Consider the following 15,907-nt stretch of genomic DNA (forward strand, 5'->3'; position numbering starts at 1 on the left):
CTAGTCAAATGAAGATGAATAGATAAGAGAATGCAGATGTATATGGGTCTCAATCATTAGAAAAATTTTTTCTATCATTTCTTAAGACAGAAAGCCCTCTGCAGTCTGACCTGTATCTCTGAGATAACGGTTTCCCACCTGGTCAGGAGACAAAAAGTATGCAATATTATGGGCTGGACAATAATTTGGCTTCTACCACCTTACATCTTCTTTGGGTACTGATACAGATAAAGCTAATATGGCTTCTGACTGTTGTTGCTTTACCCAGACAGCTTCCAGACACTGACAATCTGAGCTTATAAAGCTTAGATTATAGACCTAGGGAAAATACTCAAATTTCAATTAGTAGAGATTTTCAGAATTAGTGGCACATTTTCAGATGTTGGCCTCAAGAGAAATTTGTTATTCATGAATCTAGTCAAATGAAGATGAATAGATAAGAGAATGCAGATGTATATGGGTCTCAATCATGAACCTCCTAGAAAAGATGAAGCAATTCGAACCAAAACACAAATATAAGGAAAATTCCATCATGATAAAAACATGTTGGATAAAGAAGCTTTGTACTTGAAATGTCCCAGCTGTTATTTGAAAATAAGAAGTCTGGTATGCTTTTTCTACAGCTAAGAATTTCTACAACCTGACATGACTGTATCAATCAGTAATTACATTAAGTAATTGCAATAAGCTGAGGCTAAGCTTAATATGATAACACATGACCCTTCTACTTAAAGGCTTACAGTCACAAAAGTCTATTGCTCAAATTCATGTCTGTTATACATTGGATACAGGTTTTCTCCATAATCTCTTCCTTCTGGAGGAGTGGCCCCAACTTGGGACCACTGACCTCAGCAGAGGGACAGAAGAGGTGGCAGAATCACACTGGCTTCTAAACATTCTTCTCAGAGTATCACTTCTGCTCACATTCCACAAGCTAAAGCAAGTCACACAGCCAGCTAACGATATTGGGAAGCTTAATTCTCCCAAATCATAGGCAGGGACTATTGAAAACAAAAACACACTCCACCACACCAACCCAACTTGTAAGGGCCAGATATGTTGATCTAGGCTCTTTTGAGGAGCCTGGGCTTCTGAGTAAGAATAGACTACTGAGTGTGGTTCATTTCAAGGATGGTAAGTGTGTCAAGCTGGAAAGAGAAAGAGTTCACAATTTATTTTACATGGATTAGTTCAAAACAGCTAATAAGAAATCCAAAGGACGTATAGGAGATAAAGATGTAAATGTGTTTTCTTTCTTCTATCTCCACCCTAAGGTTGGAGGCCTCAGGAACTTATATAGCATGCAGCACCTTTAGGCCTGAGGAATGGGTGTCAGTGATTTTGCTGACTTTTATACCCTCAGTTCTATCAGTGCCCAGAAACCACTCATACCATCAAATAAGTTAATAAATTAGCTACTTGGCAAATTACATAACCCAGGCCTGAGGACCAGAATCTGGGTCTTGAAATTCTTGCTCTGCCAGCTTTGAGGCAATGTTTCCTCTACTGTTTCTGCATTGGAAGATGGCCCAGGAGTTTTCCATTCATGTCTAATTTAGGGCACTTTTGGCCTTTGTCTGCTACAGCTTCAAAGTCAAAATTGTCTCGCTATAAATGAATAATAACAATTTTCCAAGTGATCATCTTTTTCCTTTTCTATATCCCTGGTTTTCAGCCTATGGTCTGGGGAAAGAGGTGGGGATGCTATAAATGAACATACAATCACCTGATAATAACAATTTTCCAAGTGATCATCTCTTTCCTTCACTATATCTCTGGTTTTCAGCCTATGGTCTGGGGAAAGAGGTGGGGATACTTTAACTATAAGGAGGGAAAACATCCATATTTTGATTAGAAGAAGTCTGGTGAGACTTCATGCTCACCCTACCTCACTCTTCCCACCTCAGGATTGGAAACAATATTTTCCCTCATATAATTTCAGGTGGAAGAATACCTTCCTCAAAAGTTGATTGGGAAGAATCCCACTGGAGCATTCAGACAACAGTATGATGTATTTCCTTCTCTAGGCATAACCTGAGAAACAGAACTCCTCTACCAAGGAACATCTCTTCTTACTCATGGTTAAGTTTAGCACAGTCAAGATGTATATCTCACCATATTGTTATCCCCAGAAAAGGCATTTTAAGATTTGAGAGTGTCCTAAGGTAACTATCCTTAATACAGACTTTTGGGTTATTCAGACTTTCCACCTTCTGATTTACAAGATTGTACCTCTTTTCTGTTGCCTGGTGTTATTTTCGTCATCATGTGTTTTGTTTTTTGTTGTTGTTTTTCTTTTTTAAATTTTGCCACTACCTATTTATTTGGCTGTAAGAAAGTGTCAGTTTAAAAAGATCCAAGTCAAATATGGAACCACCATCCTTTTTTAAACCTTAAGATTTTTCAATGGAATAGCAGAATCTCAGGTTGTTGTTGTCCCCCCACCTCCCTGAATTTTCTAGGTTTAAAAATTCTAATAGGAAACTGTAGTCAATTATTAAATTTTGAATGTTTTCATTGAATTATTAAATTTTGTAATGGGTTGAAATGAAACATGTACTCATTCCAACCAAACTCAGCAGGTATTTATTAAACACTAGAGGCCCAGTGCACGACATTCATGCACGGGAGGGGGGTCCCTCAGCCCAGCCTGCACCCTCTCCAATCCGGGATCCCTCAGGGGATGTCCAACTGCCTCTTGCAATCCGGGACCACTGGCTCCTAACCACTCACGTGCCTGCCTGCCTGATCACCCCTAACCACCTCTGCCTTCCTGATTGCCCCTAACCAGCTCTGCCTGCCTTCCTCTGATTGTCCTTAACTGCTTCACTACTGGCCTGATCACCCTTAACTGCTCCCTTGCTGGCCTGATCGCCCCTAACCGCCTCTGCCTTGCCCTGCACCTGGGACCCAGGATTCCCTCCTCTGGCCGGTAGCAGGCACTCAGGACCGGGGCTGGTTTTGCCTGGGCAGGCCACAGCCACAGCCACAGGGGACCGTGGGCCATAGCCACAGGCGCCCGGGACTGTGGGGTGGGTGGCTTGTCCCTCACCCGGACCACAAACTGGCTGGTCCCCATTCCTCTCTCACAAGCTCATTTGTGCCTGGCTGGTCCCCATTCCTCTCTCCCCAGTGTTGAGTGTCTGAGCCGTTAAGGTGTGACCGTATGAAGGTGTGACAACCATTTGCATATTAGCTCTTTATTATATAGGATTTTGTATGTATATAAAATACAATAGGGGCATAAAGATAAACAATGGCCTCTCTCTTCAAGAGAGTTTTAGCAAAGACTGCACTAATGGCTTCACTACACAGCAGGGTTAGGGCAATAAGAGAGAAAGAATGTGAAAGAAGATGCTCTTTTACAAAATAATCACATGGTAAAATCTCCTTATTTTATAAATGAAGAATTGAAATCTCAAATAAGTTAAGGAGCTTGACTCACAATAAAACTAGTTTGTGACAAAGCTGATTCCTCTACTCAAATGTATTTCTACTGCCTAACAGTGGTTAACACAGAAATAGTTCTCAGGGTCTGTTGATTGCACTATACTAATTTATAAAATTATAGGTTTTAAAGAGTAAAACAGCTTTAAAAACATCTTACCTTAAAAAAATCTCATTTTAAAAATGAGGGAATTGAAACCAGAAAAGATAAGTGATATGTAAAGTCACATGCTAGCTAATAGCTGGTTTTTTAAAGAATAAAACAGCTTTAAAAACATCTTATCTAAAAAATCTCATTCTAAAAATGAGGGAATTGAAACCAGAAAAGATAAATGATATGTAAAGTCACATGCTAGCTAATAGCTGGTTTAGAGTTGAGGTGTTTTTAATTCTCAGCAGTTTGTACTTTGACCATAAAATACTAATATAGAGGGGACACTGTACAAAGAGTATTACCACAAATCAGAAACCAGAACTTTACAGCAAACTACCATTCTTTAGTTTTCATTCAATTATTAAACATATTAGAAGCTTGCTGCACAAAATTCATGCACGGGGGAGGGGTCCCTCACCCCGGCCTACACCCTCTCCAATCAGGGACATCCCTCTCGCAATCTAGGACCGCTGGCTCCTAACCACTCACCTGCTGCCTGCCTGATCGCGATCGCCCCTGACCACTCTACCTGTTGGCCTGATCACCCCCTAACTGCCCTCACCTGCTGGCCTGATCACCCCTAACTGCTCTCCCCTGCCAGCGTTTTACCAGTAGCTAGATTTGCCACCCATTCCTGTCACCGTGGCTTTGTCCGTAAGGACATCCGGAAGATGCCCGGTCTAATTAGCATATTACCCTTTTATTAGTATAGATTATATGCAGTATCTTGTGCTTGATGCCAAGAAGAACATGGTTCTTGATCTCAGGAAATCTTCATTGTTTCATTTACCAAATATTTACCGAGTACATATAGTGTGCAAAGCATTGTGGGATGCAAAAATGATAAAACAAACACATTAAGGGCTGAAAGCAATGGTAGTCATAACAATACATATACTCAAATAATTATAATTTAGTGAGGATATAGGAAACTAAAGTGATGTAGGTATTCAGAATAAGAAGTTACATCACCATGTGGATATTGTGAGGTACTCTTGAAAGAGCAGTTGAGGTTGACTTTGAAAGAAGATGTGTTTTCAACAAAGATAAATGAGAGTCAAGGAGACACCCAGCTAATGTGATAGAATGAGGAAAGGCATGGAAGCAGGAAAACTTCAGTTATCTTTGGGGTCAAAGAGTGGTGCGGATCATATGGAACATGGATGACATTTTAGGAGCAATAGAGGATAAAGATGGGAAGATAGATGATGCACAATCTTGAATACTTGTACAAAGAGTTTCAAGTTTATTCTGTAGAGCAGGGTTCTCAGATGTTAGCATGCTTCAGAATCACCTGGGGGGCTTGTTAATACACACATTACTAGGCCTCAACCTCAGAGTGTCAGATACATAGGTCGGAGGTGGGGACTAAGAAACTGTATTTCTAACAAGCACTGCAGGTGACAAAGCAGTGTCATTGAAGAATGGAGGCCTCTCATCAGAGCAGTTGGGAATTTGGTAGCAGGAAGTATAATGGGTTGGAGGAAGGAGACACTGAATTAGAGGAGACAAGTTCTAGTTCCAGTGTGAGTAAAGGAGGTCTAAACTAAGGTTCTGGGAACAATCATGAAAAGGACAAAATAGACATAAGATATGTCATGAGATTAAATGTGAATGCTGCATCCATTTGCAGCTAGGGTTTAGGATCTGAAGAAGGGGCCACGCACAAATGAATACACTAAACAAGAAATATGAATTTAGAAGGCATGGGGGGCCAGGCAGAAAACTTCCCTCTAGTGGAGAAGCTCCCTCAAAACTGGGTCCCATCTGCTTATTCACTTGAATACACATTTGCCCTTTAGGAATGCAAACAAGCATATCAAAGGTAAAGTTTGGTAAACAGTAAAGGGATTATCAGATTAGGGAATTGCCTTGAGCCATTTGGCCAAGAGCAGGGCAATATTATGCTGATTTTCAACCCTGCTGAATATCGCATTAATATGCTAACTACTGTTGGTCTTAGCCTCTGGCAAGTAAAATTCACCCAAGGTAACACAGAAAAATTGTGCACTACCATGGGATAGTATTTCCAGTCTCTCTCTCCTATATTCATTGATCCAATCATTGTCACTTATCCAAATTTACTACCATGGGATAGTATTTCCAGTCTCTCTCTCCTTCTCTCTCTTATATTCATTGATCCAATCATTGTCACTTATCCAAATTCTTTAGCTGCATTACCTTATAGAAGGCCATTGCATACCTTTGGGCTTTAGTTTTTTTGAACTTTAACTTGAGAGTTGGACAAAATCCATAGTTTCTATCCATTTTATTTTTTAAAGAAACCATACATTTCTTTAAAATTGGGCCAGGCATCAATGCATCTCCATAGAACTCAAGGGGCTTCTGAAAGCAGAGTTTGGAAACCGCTGCAATCTCTGTCTTGTTCACCCTAGCATAAAATGTTTTCTGAATTATAATTGCAAATTAATAGAATTCTTACCCCCTCTCCCCAAAAAGACATATGCTTAGTGGCAGCCAGAAATAAAGCTCTGAGAAAAGCATACCCAGTTGGCTAATTATAAAATAAACAGATTTCAGCATATCCTAAAATAGATATTGCTTTGGTGTTATTTATGCCAATGAAGACCTAGAAAGAAAGGGAGAACAGTGCAGATCAGAGCCACACTGATAGTTAATTCTCAAAAGGTTAAGACACTGATCATTAGCTCATCAATCCTCATTCAGAGAATTAGGCTAAACTAGGTTTTATGTTTTTAAATGAAGGTTTTGGTTATATTTTAGACTTAACTTTGGAAACAACATTCTGGATTTAAAGACCTCACATTAGAAGATGAGTCTCTTATAATTGTATACATTTATGTTTTGATTAGCAATTGAATATATATATGTTTTACCAGTAGCTAGATTTGCTTTTATTTCTACCATTATTGCTTGATATAATCTAGACTTTTGTCTTCCAAAAGAAATACTCAAAAATTAGTGCAATGCATTCTGTATTTATGGGTTAGAGAAAGTACCTCTCTCCTGGGCACACTGACAACACTAATGAAATTAAATGCCCAGGAAAGAAATTACCAAACATAATTTAATTGCCTCTAACAACAAAGCTGAATTTGGGTGCCAATAGTCTCTTTTATAACCATAGGTCTTTTTATGATGAGAAAAGTACTTTAGCAATAACAAGTTTCAACAGAAGCAGTAGATGCGTGGGAGGAAATTGCAAACAGGGACAGGCATAACATTTTATTGTAGGTGGATTTTTCCCTTTCCCCCTACATGATGTCAGTTCTGTATGAACTTAATCGCAGTACATTCCTTTTTTTTTTGAGATTTTCATAACTTGTAAAACCTACCTGGTTGCTAATGTCAGTTCCTTTTAAAAAAAGAACAATTGTTCAGAGCTTGTGAGCCTTATTTGAAAATGTTCAGATCTGCTGAGTTCACATGGGGCCAACTGAAACTTGGTCCTAAACTTTGGCCAGAGAGATCACCTCAGACAAATTTGGCTCACCTTGCATCACGGGAGAATTCTCAGAAATACAGAATTATTATCCTTTTCAAAAGAATGGAGGGGTAACAACAAATATTAGACAAGAAAGGAGCTTGAGGGAGTATTATTATTATTATTATTATTATTAAAGGACAGATTCAATCAGATTTAATTGAAAAAAATGGAACATGTCTTACGTAAGAATCTTCTAAGTTAGAGATGTTATACCTACGTAGGCATTACAGAAGATACACAAACCTTCCACAGGTAGGTAGTAAATAGACAGTTTTGATAAAGGAGTTGAGGAACAATTTAGAAACTGTTTAGAAAGAGAGAATCAGGAGACAGGAAATGCTTCAGGAGGCAAGATCCTTAGAAATTATCTTGGAATGCAGTTTCAGTTGTGTCAATGTCCTGTTCCTGGTTCAAGTTCTTGAACTCCGCCACTTAGAAAATGTGCTCAAGATATGTTTGACATCTTGGTGGTCCTTGGTAGTTTATTGGTTGTCCAAGAATGTCAGCATCCTTTCTGGCATGGAATTCCAGGTCTTCTGCAGTATACCTATTGGTAATCTGAGCAAGCCCTGCCATCTCAGGGGAGAAGGTCTCATCTAAGTCACACAGCTCCAGCAGAGGAGGTGACAATTCCCTGACACTGAGATGGAAAACCCCTGACTGAAGGGCTGGCTGAAACTGAGGTCGGATGAACTGGAGAGAATCACGTTTCACATTTAGTTATTCGTGTGCCTTGAGGACCTTGGGGAGAGAAGTGGTACCCAGCAGGTAAATGGACAGGGTGAAGAGGGTGGTGAAGTCCCAGGGGTTCTCTTCGCCACCCTGGCGATCCAGTCGAAGGCACTCTGACAGGGTGGCTATGTCAGGCAGCATCATGGAGTTGGACACCTCTGGGTCCTCAGCCTCAGTCTAGTTTAGACAGATGTCTTCTGTTGTGAGCCACTAGAAAACAACATCCATGATTTGGCTGTTTTCTTCTTTCCCAACTATTGGTCACTAAACATGTGACATGAGCCCAGCACTGCCAGCTTCCCACTGTGGTTCTTTGGGGGGCAGAAAGCTAGATGGGTCTGTTAAGTGGGAAACAGAACAGCCACTGCTGCTGCCATGACACTCCAGGTGGCACCGAGAGGACATACAAAGGTGAGCGCCTGGCCTGTTCCACTGCTTTCTTCAGTGTTCCAGGCACGGCCTCCCCTGCAGCTCGGCTGATTGCCCTGCTCAAGACTCCATTGGACTCCAGAGCTTCTTTAGGATGAAAATAATAACACATTTCTAATCACAGAATCATTATTGCCCATGATTTCATGTTCTTCCAGGAGAAAGTTAATACTGGTGTCAAAACTGGATTCCCCACCCTCTCCTAGCATCACAAGGATACATCCACTGGGTCAAGGTATTTCTTCAGGACCTCACACTCAACTGCAATAAATATTCCCCTTGGTCCAGCTGAAATCCACAGGTTCAGCCCAATTAACTTCTCAGGTGTAATTCTCTTCTAAGCTCTGAATCTTCCAAAGGCCCTGGAGTCTCTTCTGCATGGATTTGTAGCCATTGTTGGCAGTAAATATTTCCTTTCTGTATGTATCGAAAAGAATGGGATTCCGAAGCTCTTCCTTCATGGTTACCTGAGGCCGGATGACCACCATCCTCACCAGCCACATCCCAGCATCCCAAGGCCCGGTATCCAAGGCCGCTTAGCAACAGTGGAGGCCGAGAGGCGCGCTGGGAAAGCGTGGGTCGAGGCGAGCAATTATTTTCTTAAACTATACATATTCAGAAAAATTGAGTTTTGAGTAAATTGAGGGGCTTACTTACAGCCGCACAACTATTAATGACAGAGGTAGGTCACTAACCTTCTGAATAGTATTATCATCGGGTGCCCACATACAGTGCTGAATGATTGGACTCTGGTATGTCTGTTAATAGGTACTCCTGCTGATACTGTACAGATCACCAACACAAGAGTGGGAAGGAAGTAGTTGTGCATGGTATACTGTACCCACCTTCCCATTCTTGCCTTAAAAAAAAACTTTTTTTCTGCAGATGTGCATTTACTCATGAGATGAGATAAAGAGCTTTTACTGAGTGACAGGAGGATTGATGAGTTGATGAGTTGACGGATTATTTGGGAGTAGACCCTATGTCAGATTATGTGAGTCATCTGCCCCCTTTTCCATGTGCCACACTTGACCTCTATAAGTAGAAAACATAAAGGTATTGAATATTGGTTGTACCTTTCAATTAATGCTTGAAGCTTGAATATTTTTATATAGTCCAGAATTAGATTACTGTTAAAAAGTGATATAATTAATGTAATATATAATATATGATCTAAGTGTTCATTTTGATGACTTTTTATGTCACTCTTCAACATTTTATTATGAAAATTTTCAAACAGAGAAAAATTGAAATACCTGTGCAATGAGCCCCCATATTCTATCACTTAGACTCAGGGTTAACTGAGATTCATGAATCTACAGATTTTGTCTTTCACAAATATGGAAAAATTTCAGCCATTATTTATTCAAATTATTTTTAGGGGGCCTCATTCTGTCTTTCCTCTCGTTATTGGAGTCCAAAAATTCTGTTAGTCTTCTTGATATTGTCCCATGCATTCCTGAGGCCCTATTCATTATTTTTAATCCTATTTTTCTCTCTATTTTTCAGACTGAATAATTTGTTTCTTTGTATTAAAGATCAGTAATGCTTCTGTAATTTCCAATATGCTATAAACTCATTCATTGAGTTTTTTATGTCAGCTTTTTTTAGTTCTAAAATTTCCATTTTTTCTAGTTTCAATTTCTCTTCCATATTTCCTATCTTTTCTTTAATTATGAGCACTCTTACATACTTTAGCATAGTTGAAATATCTGCCTTAAATTCCTTGCCCACTAATTCCAATATCTGATCCATGTTGGAGTCCCATCTCCATTGATTGTCCTTTCTCTTGAGTGTGGATGATAGTTTCCTCTTTACTGAATCATTTTTTATTATATTCTGAAATGATATGTTGTAGACACTTAGGATTCTGTAATGTGTGCCTATTCTAGAAGGGCCTTTTGGAAATGTATCTGATAGACAACATTGGAGCAGTTCCGGTTTAAGACAATGTATACTATATTCATAAAATCTCTATCATCTGGTTTCCCTACCTTGATATTTGATTTATTCTAAATCCTAGCCCTGTTCTATTTGTGTCCTCAATAAAATCTTCTGACATTATATATTCTGTAGCTCAACACCCATAATGCTCTCAATCATGGTTAAAGATGTATTCTAGGTAATTTTTGTATATTGTCTCTTGTTTCTTACGCACTGATATTAGATATGGATTTTTTTACCCATTTTACAATAAAGAAGCTCAGATTCAATCAGAAATTTCCAAAGCCACCCAGCTGGGAAATGGTTGTTGGGGATACAGTTTGTGTATCAGCAAAGCCTGTGCCTTTCCCTACTGCTTCCTTAGTTCAAGGGCACCGTAAACTCTACTGCAGTGGAAGGAAATTCCAGAGTTTAAACTATTGTCAAGGTAAGTCACATATGTAATTTTATATTAGTCAGCTTGATAAGCTGTAAACAGCCTCATAGATATTTCCTGTTATTTCTATGGTAAACCTTGATTTACTGGTTTGTAATTTTTCTGGCCCATCCTATTGCTCATTTCTACAGGAGGTCACATTTTAGCTACACCACTAAATCCCTTTTGGTGAAACAGGGAATCAGGTCACTTCCAGTTTGATTTGTGCAAGTTTGGATTGAAAACCTTGGGTGAATGGCTGGATTTTCTTTGTTTAGGCTATCTTTGGTTGAGATTATAGGAAGAGAAGTTTAAAAAACAAAACACAGAAATAGTTAGAACAAGAAAGCCATCGTGTTTGGTTTATTTTCTCAAGTTGATCATTTGAGGCTAGTAGTCTACAGATTAAGAATTTTAATGACCAAAACCTAGAAATATGTGTTGTGCTATTTTGAGTTTGTGTCATTAAAACATAAGATCACTAGAGGTACAAAAAAGAAAGTTTTTGTTGTTTAAAATAGCATATAATATTGATGATCTTTTCAAAGTTGCTCAAAATTATTGTTTAACTCAGAATTCTATGTCTGGCTACCAGAAGATATGGTGATGTTTTTGCTTCTTTTTTTATTCTTTTTCACAGATAAAGCACAATAACACGCACTGTCCACATGGCCTTTCATTGTGCTGTGTTGCAGGAAATTAGCTAACATTATTGGAATGTGCAATCTTTCCCTGCTCAAGGCTTTTGTTTGTCATCTTTTTACAGAGGGGATTGTTCTTAGCATTCTACCAAGGCCACATCAATAGAGTCACTGTCACAGCTGATGGATACTTTCTGTTATATTCACGGAACAGTGTGTAAAAGGACTCCCAGCCTTCTCTATGTAACACACTAGGTTTCAAGAAATATTTTGAAAACAAAGAATAGACATTTCATTATTATCAGGCTTCTTGTGAATACTAGCAATTGGTAACTCCAGTTTTTCACTGGAAAAATGTATTTCCGGGTCACTTTCTCACAAAAGGAACTTTTCTTTACCTAACTAATATTTAAATCAAGATTCGTGTTCTTGGCTCTAGCACCTCTGTGATATATATGTGCATATACATCTCCACACATACATGCAATTTGTATTATTTTTATCAATTAAGTGTTTTTCATCAGTATGATGGGTTTAATGAGCTATCTTTATTAAAAGTGCCATTGGACAGATAGGAACACCACAATATGGTCAGAATAAACCCTCATTCAAAATTCAGTTTTCCTTTCCAAATACTTTATAAGAAAAAAAAATAGAGTCTCACCTTTGCTAGAAGCTAGACCTGACAAATGAGATTATTTAAGTGAAAATATTCAGAATTATTTAAGTAAGGATAAATTTTATGTTTGCTTTATTCACAGATCCTCTGTGTTATGTCTCAGTATTTTAGGCCTATAGCCAAGTAGGAAATGAATGAGAAAGATTGGGAACTTTAATAAGTAGGAATAAAATTTACAACTGTAGGGTTTTTAAATTTTTTTCTTTTTATTACATTTATTGTGGTGACATCCTATATAATAAAGCCCTAATCTGCAAATAGACTGAACAGCAGAACTAGAATGACTGGTCACTATGATGCACACTGACCACCAGGGAGCAGATGCTCAACACAAGAGGGAGTGCTGCTCAGCCAGAAGCTGGGCTCACAGCTGGCGAGTGCAGCTGTGGTGGTGGGAGCCTCTCCCACCTTCACAGCAGCACTAAGGATCAGTGAGCTGAGCAGTAAGGAGCAGCAAGCAGGCGGGTGGTAAGGAGTGAGGGGCCCCAGACTGCGAGAGGGATTTCCACTTGCCAGTTTAGGCCTGATCCCCAGCAGGTGGACATCCCCTAAGGGGTCCTGGACTGTGAGAGGGCACTGGCCTGGCTGGGGGATGGCCTGCAGTGCACGAATTTCGTGCACCAGGCCTCTAGTTGGTTAATAAGAGTATATAGGTTTCAAGTGTACATTTCTATGATACATGATCTGTATATTGCATTGTGTGCCCACCATCCAAAGTTAAATAATTTTTGATCACCATATATTTGGCCACCTTTACACTTTACTATTCCCCAGCCCCTTCCCTCTGGTAACCACCATACTGTTGTCTGTATCTATGAGTTTTCATTTGTTTGTTTTTATTGTTTGTTCCTTTATTACTTTCAATATTATATCCCACATATGATTGAAATCATATGGATCTTAGCTTTTTCTCACTAACTTATTTTGCTTAACATGATATTCTCAAAGTCCATCCAGGTTGTCACAAATGGCAGTATTTCATCTTTTCTTATGGCTGGGTAGTATTCCATTGTGTATGTGTACCACATCTTCTTTATGACCCAGCAACCCCTCTTCTGGGTGTCTACTTAAAAGTGTTGAAAACATTTATTCACAAAGATATATATGCACCCCTATGTTCATTGAAGCATTATTCACGGTGGCCAAGACATGGGAACAACTGAAGTATCCTTAGAAAGATGATTGGATTTAAAAGACAACTATAGGTTTTTTAATGAGCCAATGGTTGTTCCACTCTCAGGAAAGTGGTTCTGCAGCATATATTTCTTACAGAAGAGAAAGTGTAGAGATAAATGTATGAGTACCTGTATCTGTGCATGAGGGAGACTGAGAATTGGAAAGAATTGTGAGAGAGTCAGTATGGAGGAAACAGATGGAGGAGAGGGGAGAGAGATGTTAGAATACACATAATAGTGAGGCTGAATATATTTCTCTCTCTCATTGCCTAAATTCATTTTGGCTCTAGAATGTTGAAGTCATTCCTTTGAGTGTTCTAATATTTCAGTCTAGTGAGACATATAGGGAGATGACCAAACAAGTCTTTGTTTGTGACTAGATTACTGAAGAGGACTTCTTCCAGCAAGTGGCTTTATATGTTCTGAGGAGGTCAGCAGAGCAGAGCAAGTTCTTGGGGACACTGGGCTCAGTTCTTGGGATGTATAATGGAGGCTGGTGCTTCCAACCCACCATTTAGTTAGAGCAAGCAACTCTATCCTCCCACCTCTTTAATGATAATACATTCCTTCCCTTTCAAACACTTCATCTTCAGATTTTGATGACTTCTTCCCACCTTAACTCCCATCAATCAGACTTTATGTAACAGCTGTGTTCACTTCCCAAAATGAAATGTGTTCTTCAGAATAGCTGTAAGTAGAACAGGCTCAGAAAGAAAAGTGGATGTCAAATGCTGTTTGTCACATCCTAGCTACAATAGACTTTCAGAGGTGAGACACAATCCAATTGTAGCTAGATATAAATGGAAGCGTTAAGTGGAGAAAGTCTAAATGTTTGTAGTCAAAATAAGAAGAAATTTCCCGTATACTAAGACATAGTACCCCAAAGTATTCCTAAAAATAGTAGCCCTAATTCAATGTAAGTTCCCCCCAAATTCTACCCAAACTTTCTTAATTGTGTTAACTAAAGTCATATAGTAGGTAGGGATGGAGTGATGAGAATTTTCATAATTGCCTTAAAGAGCTTTAAAACTCTGATACTTAGAAATGTGTAAAGTGGTTTCCTAATTTAATTTGAAGCTGGAACTATTTTTCCCCTCCTATTTCTATTGTGAGACATGTACTAATGAGAATTTATTCTTATGTGATGGCATTATTGAATCAATGTGGGAATCACCATCATATCACTCACATATGCTGGCTTTTGCATTGTGTGCTCTCTGGTGACTAGTGTCAAGTTTGTCTGTCAGTTACCAAATCTGATTTAATAGATGACACCACGTCCTGACGCTATGTCCTAGACATGAGGTGGGGGCAAACTGCTGAGTTTAACAATTAGCCAAGGGACAAAGAAGGTCAAAACTGTTTTTGATACTCAAAGGGAGATGATGCAAATGGCATGTGGATACAACTGAACAGCATGAAAGAATAGACTTGGTTGCAAAGCTTCAAAGGCATAATTATAATTATTGTATCTTCCAACATTTTTGAAGCTACATCTACTTACTTTTAAACTGCACATAGTAGCATTATACAACCAACATTTTTTTCTGGAGTAACAAACAGATATACAGGTATCATAGCTTTTCCCACTTATCATGATATATTATCTCTAAACCTGTGTTGTCAACTAACTTCTCTTTTATGCTTGTTTGTTTTAGCTACCTGCTTATGGATGTTTTAAGTGGTAACATTTAAATAGAAATAATTGAAAGTAATGTAGAAAATAAATTTACTCTCAGCCCACTGATTAGTACAAATGCTTTAAAAAGTATGAACTGTTCAATTATGTAAAAATAACCATTCAGTGTTGGCTAAGAATATTAATTGCCTATGAAAGACTTTTAGATTGTTATTATAGTTTAAATGTAAAACAAAATATTGAATCAATAAAATTTGACAATGAGAAATCTCAGACTCTAAAGTTGCAGATAACATTCTAATTTTCAACTTATTTTTCCCTATAAATCTTTCCTGTAATATTTCTTTATGAACTGTTCTTTCCATCCTAATCAGACCCAGTTCCACCTTGTAGAAGTCAACATCTTTAAGATGTTGAATATATTAAAGCTTATTCAAACTGAAGACCAGCTAAGAATAAAGATAAGTGATAAAGAGTGAAGAATAAAATAATAAAGAAATATAGTAAGAAGTAAAGAATAAAGAAAAATAAGTAAGAATAAATCAATAAATACGTTTAAAAATAATTTTTGTACGCTTCTATAGGACTATTTCTATATACCCAGGACATAAAAATGAACATAAATGACACTAAGTAGACACTCTAAAAATAAATGGAGCAGAATTCATAATGATAGAACCCAGTGTTTCAGGAAAATTCCAGTGACATTGTATCTGGAGTGAATCCTCACCATACTACCAAATAAATTTGTTATAAAGGAGAATTGGAAACTTTGTGCATTTATTCTGTGGCCTTTTGGCTTGAATTAGGCTTAAGGAATTTCTAAGTTTCTGCCAAGTCTGAATATCTCTTTGTGATAAAGCCATTAGCTTGTCAACTAGATATCACTAAAATCTTCATGAGGAGTAAGTGAAGAAATAAGAGACAATCATAATTTGTGTGGGTAGCTAAGAATATTCTTAGTTTAATATAGCCATCAGATAAAAATACTTAAAATATGAGCATTATGTCAGAGCACTAACATTGTCTTTGGGAATCTTACTTTTTTTAGACACAAACTAGATGCATATTGCCAATATTCTACAAAATATTTTTGTGACTTTTGATCTTTAAAAACTTATATAAAAGTATAGAATTATCATTTCACTTGCCTATTTAATTCATTGCTTTTATAAGAAACAGT

At 38.1% G+C, this 15,907-nt stretch overlaps 1 pseudogene; it reads right to left on the reverse strand.

Moving 5' to 3' along the window:
• Window positions 1-7,406: 7,406 nt before the first annotated feature.
• On the reverse strand, window positions 7,407-8,692 carry LOC102263557 (annotated as a pseudogene).
• Between the last annotated feature and the right edge of the window lie 7,215 nt (window positions 8,693-15,907).

The sequence above is a fragment of the Myotis brandtii genome, unplaced genomic scaffold, assembly GCF_000412655.1.
Source record: "Myotis brandtii unplaced genomic scaffold, ASM41265v1 scaffold56, whole genome shotgun sequence".
Lineage (NCBI taxonomy): Eukaryota > Metazoa > Chordata > Mammalia > Chiroptera > Vespertilionidae > Myotis > Myotis brandtii.